Here is a 7,875-nt window from a genome sequence, read left to right as displayed (position 1 = left end):
TATGCAGAAATAACGTCATAATACAGTCCATTCTACACAGTTTTAAGCAAAACTCGGAAAGCCTCATGTCACCAATAAAAAATTTAAAAAAATATATTTTTTTAAAAAAAATGGTAAAAATTATGCAAAAACGTATCTACGGATTTATCTTTGAATATGCTCAAAATTTGCAAAAACATAATATATGATTTTGTTACGTTTTTTTATCATAAAAGTACCCATTTACAATTGCAGGAGGTCTTACACAAGTCAGGTTGGCCGAGCGGTCTAAGGCGCCAGATTTAAGCTCTGGTTCCCGAGAGGGAGCGTGGGTTCGAACCCCACACCTGACATTAATTTTCTTAATTTTTTATTACTGTTATTATTTTGTTATTACACATCCATCTTATTTTTCATAACTTCACTTATTATTAAATTACGTAATTGACTATTAAAAATCAAAACTCCAAAACGAACACAAACACGTCTCCTTTTCAGTAGGAATCGAATGTTTTTTGAATTATTCAAATGGGTTGACCCGTGTTCGCGAAATCGTCGACGAAAATTTGTATCTGCACGCACGTACATCCAATTTTTCTAAGGTATGTTCAAATGTTCAGAAACCGCTGAAACGTAAAGATAAACAAAAAAAAATCATTTTCGATTTTTTTGCAATTATGGGGAAATTAAAAAAAATAGGGACTAATTTTACAAATACCAGACATTTTTTTTAACAAAAAAATTATTTAAAATTGTGTCAAGTCATTTCAGAGCAACTAACATCCCAATGAGTAAACATATTTTCTTAAAATTTAAAATACAAGTTAAGTTTCCTCAAAATGTAATAACTATTTAATTTAAAAAATATAGCAAGAAGAAATACTACATGAAATAACGTTCATTTTACCTTTTTAATTTGTTGTAGGGTAAGTTATAGTAATCGCAAAAAATCGAAAATGAAAGTTTTTGCATAACTTTACGTTTTAAAGGTTTCTGAAAAAGTTTCAAAAAGCATTCGAATCTTACTGATAAGGAGACGAGCTGATTAGTTTTTGGCAAAGGCACGTCAAGCCGTTTCAGAGATACGGGGACAAAAAGTGCCAAAAATGGTATTTCAGTTTTTGAGATAACGAAGCGTCCGATTTAAATAATTCAAAAACCATTGTACTTGTATTGACGAAATGAACAACTGGTAAAATTTTTGTAAAGGCAGGTCTAGCATCTCCAAGAATCCGGAATAAAAAAAAAAAAAAATAGTGCCATTTGGCGGTCAAAAATGAACATTAGACATATGTATATCGTATTATCAGATATTCTATAAAGATTATAATGATAAGTACAAATTTTGTGGGTTCCGTACCAATGTTTACACGTTTTAGAGACGATTACGCGGCGCTTATGCGCTTTTGATATCTTACCAGCCATGCAGCGCGATTGCTTAAAAAAATGTTCAAAATTTTCAAAAACTTCAAATATTTTCAAAAATAACTCAAAAATCTAATTTTTTTTAAAGAGTTGCAAAGTTTTTTTTAATAATTTAGTTTTCGGTACGAGAAGTTCCATTTTGCCTTAAGACACGATGCCATGCACCACTAGTTTTTCAATTTGAATCGATCTATATTGATTACGGGACAATTTTCAAGCACAGAGAATGTACAATTTCATTAAATAAATTTCAAGACTTTCAACTGACTTATCTATATTTATTATTACTTGCAAATTTCTACTATAATTGCAGATAAAACTGTAAAATCACTTAGCATGCATTTAAAATAGATATCATAATAGATATAATTATATTTGAATTTCCATCAACATTTATTTTTAATCTTATCCCGACTTTGCAATTCCGGTAATGGAAACCTGAAATCAAGACCTCCTAACGAGATGTATATTCTCTCACGTATTATTATAACTGGAAAAGAGGAACAGCTTGAAATATTTTTTTGCAAGAACCGATTGAAATCCTTGAGCGGTCGTTAAACCCATAAGAAATATGTAAGATGCCCAAATTAAAAACTTATATTAATGATCTGATTTGGGAGCTCGATTTTTGCTTTTATTGTGGACGAATATTGGGATTAATATTCAAAAATCGAAATGAAACGCTTGAATATTGAAACAATGTTTAGCAGAAAATATTTAAACATTTGTATTATTAAACAATAATTGTAATACATTGCCTGATATATTCAAAATCTTGTCTACTATCTTTTCGAATCAAGTGCACCCATTCAGGATTTTTATAGCAGTCAATAAATTATTCCAGGCCAATTTATAATATAAGTCGAGTAGTCTCTTTTATAGCCCAAAGAAGAGAATCAGAGTACTAAATCTGCTTTAAATATCTACTAAAGCTATGAAACATTGACATTAACACATCCATACGTGATTATATAATCGTAAACGATTCTAAAGGTGAGCGTTTTAGGGTTGTCGCTATTTCAAACACGTAACATAGAGAAATTTAGAAACATACTTAGATTTTCTTAACTAAATCAAGTGATTTAGTTGTCATCGCATATGGCACTAAAGGCTCATGTAAAGCTTGATAAAAATATTCCAACTGCTTTAAATAAATGCTGTCCAATATGTAGTAAGAAGAACTAAATAAAAAACTAGTTGGTATTGGTATTTTGCCTTGAGGCAAGTTACATGAACTTCCCGATATGTGTAAATAATCGACTTAATCAAAGAAAAATAAATTAATTTATGAGTGATTAAAAGTATTCCTAGTGGATATATTACACATAATTGAAAACGCTTAAAGTATTTCTAAAAGCAATTTTTCAAAAATCAACAATTTTTATAATTGAACCAGTTTCCGTAAGACTTTAATGATTTAGTATGTTCATCAAGACCAAGTACTCTATCGTTATACCAAGTAAATCGTATAATTTTAATTTTAACAAACGTCAAAAACACTACTCATTTTCTCAAACTTTGATGAATTTTTATAATTAAACTACTTGTCGTAAGGCCGCAATATTTCAGTGCGTTCTATAAGACCAAGATGTATATCGCCAAAAAAAGTTCCACAAAAATCAGCTTAATTTTTTTTAATAGTTAATTACAAGAAAACGGCTCGGTAGATTTTCACCTAAAACTAATCGGAATCATTCCCAACTAATATCTTTCGACCAGTTTTTAGTTTTTTAAAAATCGATTCAGTAGTATGAGCTTAAATGTGGACGAAGTTTATACTTTTTTCCAAATTACAAAAAACGACTCGGCCGATCGTCGCACAAAACAGAGAAACGATAATCCTCGAATGGATTTTAAATTCATGATATCGGTCAAGCCCTTTTTTGAGAAAACTTCGGCAAAAAATCTGTTCATACACACACACACATGTACAAGCTTTTTTCAAATTTGGTCTCATTCAATTGAGAATGGCTTGAAACGCCGAGAGAACATAAAATTAGCGAATCGGATTTTTTGATGAAAACATAAACTTCTTCCTCGAGAAGTTAATAAAAAATATTAAATTTATTTAACAGGGCTTATTCGTGGTTCAAGTGGTGAAATCTTTGACTTTGCATATGCAAAATTCCAAATCCAACACTCACCTCAGCTCACCTGATATCAAGCTGTAATGATATCAGTTGTCACAGAATTGATCTAATAATTGCTGCAATATATAAACCACAACACTATGAAAAATATCTTATAATAAACTCATTCCAAAGAGTGGCCACAACAATTGGATAGCCTCCTAAAACAGCTATTTCCGATTGTTCAAAAAATAAAAAAATAACCCTTGGCCAAAAACGTGCAACCAGGCAAATATATCTGCAACTATATTTACCAACATTTGGTTGCCAAAATGCACGAACACTCATAGAAATAGACATTTGCAAATATGTTCCAATACATATATAATTTAACCAAGACCAGAGAGAATCATTGAAGCATCAACCTTGACTTTTTGCACGTTAATAAATTTTATCATATTATATTATGGACGATGGGTGACGTCAGGAACAACAAAAAGAGCGATTGGCGAAAATGATATATTTGGCAACATTGAACACGGTGGTTCCTAATTTAGAAATAGTAAAATTAAAACATAATAAATAATAAATAAGACATTTTCTAAACAGCAATCTTAAATATTCTTACGTATTCTTTGAGCTGTTGATGATCAAATTCCTTATAATCTAACATTATTAGAAGGTAACTCAGTGGTTGTCCATTCTCTTTGTGATAAGATTTATATTAATTATTTTCTAACAGAGACCTGATATGTATTCCCGGAATTCACAGAAATCTTAGTCAAAACTGATATCACTACTGCTTAATAACAGGTTGTCCGAGGTGAGAAATTAACCAAAAACAAAGCAGTTGCAAGTCCAAAGCTCTTACTACTTGAACCACAAACAAGAAAAGTGAATAGTAATCTATAACAGTCATAAGACATTCCAATGGTAAACATTATCAAATGCAGCAAATTTTCTGAGGTCACTACTATTCTTTTCCTTATTTAAAATAATAGAATTCTTTGTATTAGAAGTATGGTTTAAACTAATGATATGTTCCGAAAACATAGTCTTATATTGTTTTGGATTTTTTGAATTACAAAATCAACATGGTTGTTTTTCCTGGTGGGGTATGTATCCATTATTTACTTGCTTAATTTATTTCAATCTAGAATATATTTTAAATTTAATCCACTAAAGCTTGATAAAAAATCTTTTAGGTAAACAGGTAAAAATAAATAGATCATTATTTATTGTTCTTTTAATTCGACTATTAGCTGCAAATTCACATTTCAAGAATATATAGGTATATATTCATAAATATTTATGTATTATATATATATATAAGCACAAATCAACGTATTTATAATTACAAAAATTGAAAAACAAATCAAAACTATTTTCTGAATATATAAATAATTTTAAAATTAACTGGTTCAATATAAATATAATTATGAATGTATCAATTTTACGAGAAAAGTCTATCTAAAATATAGTTGTTCAAATAGGCATCTATCCAAAGATAGACATCTAGTTTTTAGGATTTATTTGGCAACAATTTACATAAAAAACTACTTGTCATAATATGTAGATAACATTCAAGTTTTCCTAGCCAAATATTTATAGGGAAAAATATCACTGAAGAAATTCGTCGTGATAAAGGTCACACACATGATGTGTATATTTTATTATAATTTTCTAAAAACAAAATATCAAAAAAATATTTAATTTAAACGCAGATTCGCTAGTTTTTTAAATGACTATCTATCTCAATTTGAGAACATTTGTTTTCCAAACTATAAAGAACAAATTGCTCATGAGACAGTTTAAGAACTCCATCGTTGAACTTGTGGGAACATTTTTATTAGTTTCGCTGAAGGACTTCTGAAAGGTGAAAATTATTATCGGTCTCCTAAATGGATTGTCGTGTGATACCAAAATATTTTATTATTTGTAACATGATATATAATATATTTAATAACCATTATAATATAATTTATAATTACAATTCCGACGTTGAGAAAAAATCAACCACAATTCTTAGAGTTTAATAAATTATTCATTACCAAAGTTATCTTATTCAAGAACATTCTTTTACCCATAATAAGTATTTAAAATCACCTCTTTCAAAGGTTAATAATCGATCAATAAATTATCGATCTCAGAATTGATGAGGATCGGGTCATGTGGTAATAATTATTGGATTGTTGATTAATTGGTTTTACAAAAGCTTGTCAAACTTTCAACTTTGATCTCGGGAAACGATTGTGTTAAATAGTTTTAGAGCTTTTGTTCTCAATGTACATAGAAGGAATTCCATTAATCATTTGAAGTCTATGGAGAAAACTTTTGTGAGAATGGGAAATGGAGCTTTTGGAAAATGAAAATTTTCCTAAACGAGCTAATGTATAATGAGGAACTAGTGGTATATGGCATCGTGCCTTAAGGCAAATTGCGTAATAAATGTTTTCAAATAGATTCTTGAAAATTCTGTAACATTGTCTAATATTTATAAGAATTATATGAACTGAATTACAAAGTTGAATTTATTTGTTTAAAGTATATTAGAACTTTAGTCAAAATTAAAATTGAAATGTGAATTATTTTCGATAACAAAGAAACATGTTCGAAAAAAGTGGGAAAAAAAATTTGAAATACTAAATTTTTTTTTTCTAAAAGCAATCATTTTGCCAAACAAAAATAGCAGAAAGTATTTTGTATCATTCAAATCAGATGCTTAGTTAAGAATTGGATATGCTGATCTTTTTCAAAAAACTAATCAGCATGAGTCTCAAACGATATTTTTCTAACAGTTTTTGAATGTTTAAAAATTTTGAAATTTTAAAGATTTTATTTTAAGATTCTTACAATGGGCTTCTGAGAATACCTTGACTATTGATAAAATTTTGGCTGATACATAAACATTATTTTCCAATTTTGATTTATATTCAAAATGTCTTTAAACGTTAAAACATAAAATTAGCAAAATGGAACTGGAAATAAACCGTTTCTTCTATGAGTTAATCATAAGGGAATATAGGTATTTATTCATAGGATAATTTTTTATTATCCAATTTTCGTTGGAAATCAAACCGCAAATACACTTTCATCATCATCTTTCCTCTCATTTTATTTTGAAAACAAAATTATTTGCACGACAAAGGCGATAATTTATTCGTTTGCTTTACAATTCGCTCAATAGGCCGAAAGAAAAACGACGGAATAAAACATAAGAAAAAATCTTCAACACGGAGGAAAATCTCAGGAAAAGAAAGTTACGGCAGACAAATAGCATGCAAACGGAATTTATATCCCATATAAATATAAAATTATATAAGTGGATATATATTATATATATATATATATATATATATATATGTATTTGTGTGTAAAACTCATAACTCTTGCGTATTTTATAACGCGTTACGTTTAAAAAGAAATTGCCTACTTAAGGTGAAGCATTACATACTTGGTGGAAAATTTAGGGAAAACAATTTTCGTTGTAAGCATATTTTAAAAGGATACTTATACAAAATTTGATATTATAAGGATGATATATTTTGTTTTTTACCATTTCAAATTTACAAGTACATCAGTGAAATCTCCTATAACAAAAATATTAAAATTGATGATTTTGATCAAAAGTTCAAGATAAGACTTCATGTTTTAGTAGAAATATTACTTTAATGGTTTTTCGACGTTTCAAGTCGTTCTGAATCGTTTAACACTGAAATTGACAAAATTATGAAAGCCAAAATTTGACTTCTAAAAAAAGATACGTTTTGGAGAATTCAAAAGCTATTTGACATAATAGGATGAACACTTTCGTTTATTAACTTCCCGTAGAGTAAGTTAGGGCCAAAAATCGAAAATAGATGCTCAGTTCTCTAAAAAACTGCCATTTTTTGTATGTTTAGCTCTGTGACTTCAAAATGACTGGACCTGCCTTTGCCAAAAACTAATCACCACTTCTCCTAATCATTGTAAGTTGAATGTTTTTTGGATCATCCACAATTTAAATTATGTACAAGCAATTTGCGTTATGTCACGATGCCATGCACCGCTAGTTTTCAAATTAAATGGTTAAAAATTTTATCTTCATCGGTTTGTGAGATCGACAATATTCGTCTAGCCTCCTCATCTCTGTAGGCAGTAAAAATGCTTTATAATAAAAAACCTTAAGTAGCTATCGTAAAAGACTATAAATTCTATTTTAAGATTCAATTGAAGTAGAAATATATTATATGTTACACCATTTAATGACCCTTTAGTGTAATAAAAATGTCATAAAAATATGTACCACCAATTGGTGCGATGCACATGCAAGTGCAATTTTTATTGATGACTTATTAGAAAATCGTAAAGTTCAATATTGTCAGGCTCAAAATTTATTGACAATCTAGAACACAAAATAGTT

At 28.8% G+C, this 7,875-nt stretch overlaps 1 non-coding gene across 1 annotated transcript; it reads left to right on the top strand.

The window, feature by feature from the left end:
• Positions 1 to 248: 248 nt before the first annotated feature.
• On the top strand, positions 249 to 332 carry Trnal-uaa. Its single transcript has one exon. It is a non-coding gene; the product is annotated as a tRNA-Leu (tRNA).
• Positions 333 to 7,875: the final 7,543 nt, after the last annotated feature.

The sequence above is a fragment of the Ctenocephalides felis genome, unplaced genomic scaffold (assembly GCF_003426905.1).
Source record: "Ctenocephalides felis isolate EL2017-DRISC unplaced genomic scaffold, ASM342690v1 CF-g0.4_SCAFFOLD_00845, whole genome shotgun sequence".
Lineage (NCBI taxonomy): Eukaryota > Metazoa > Arthropoda > Insecta > Siphonaptera > Pulicidae > Ctenocephalides > Ctenocephalides felis.
Note: the sequence above shows the minus strand (reverse complement) of the source record. Positions and strands in the feature narration are given on the sequence as shown.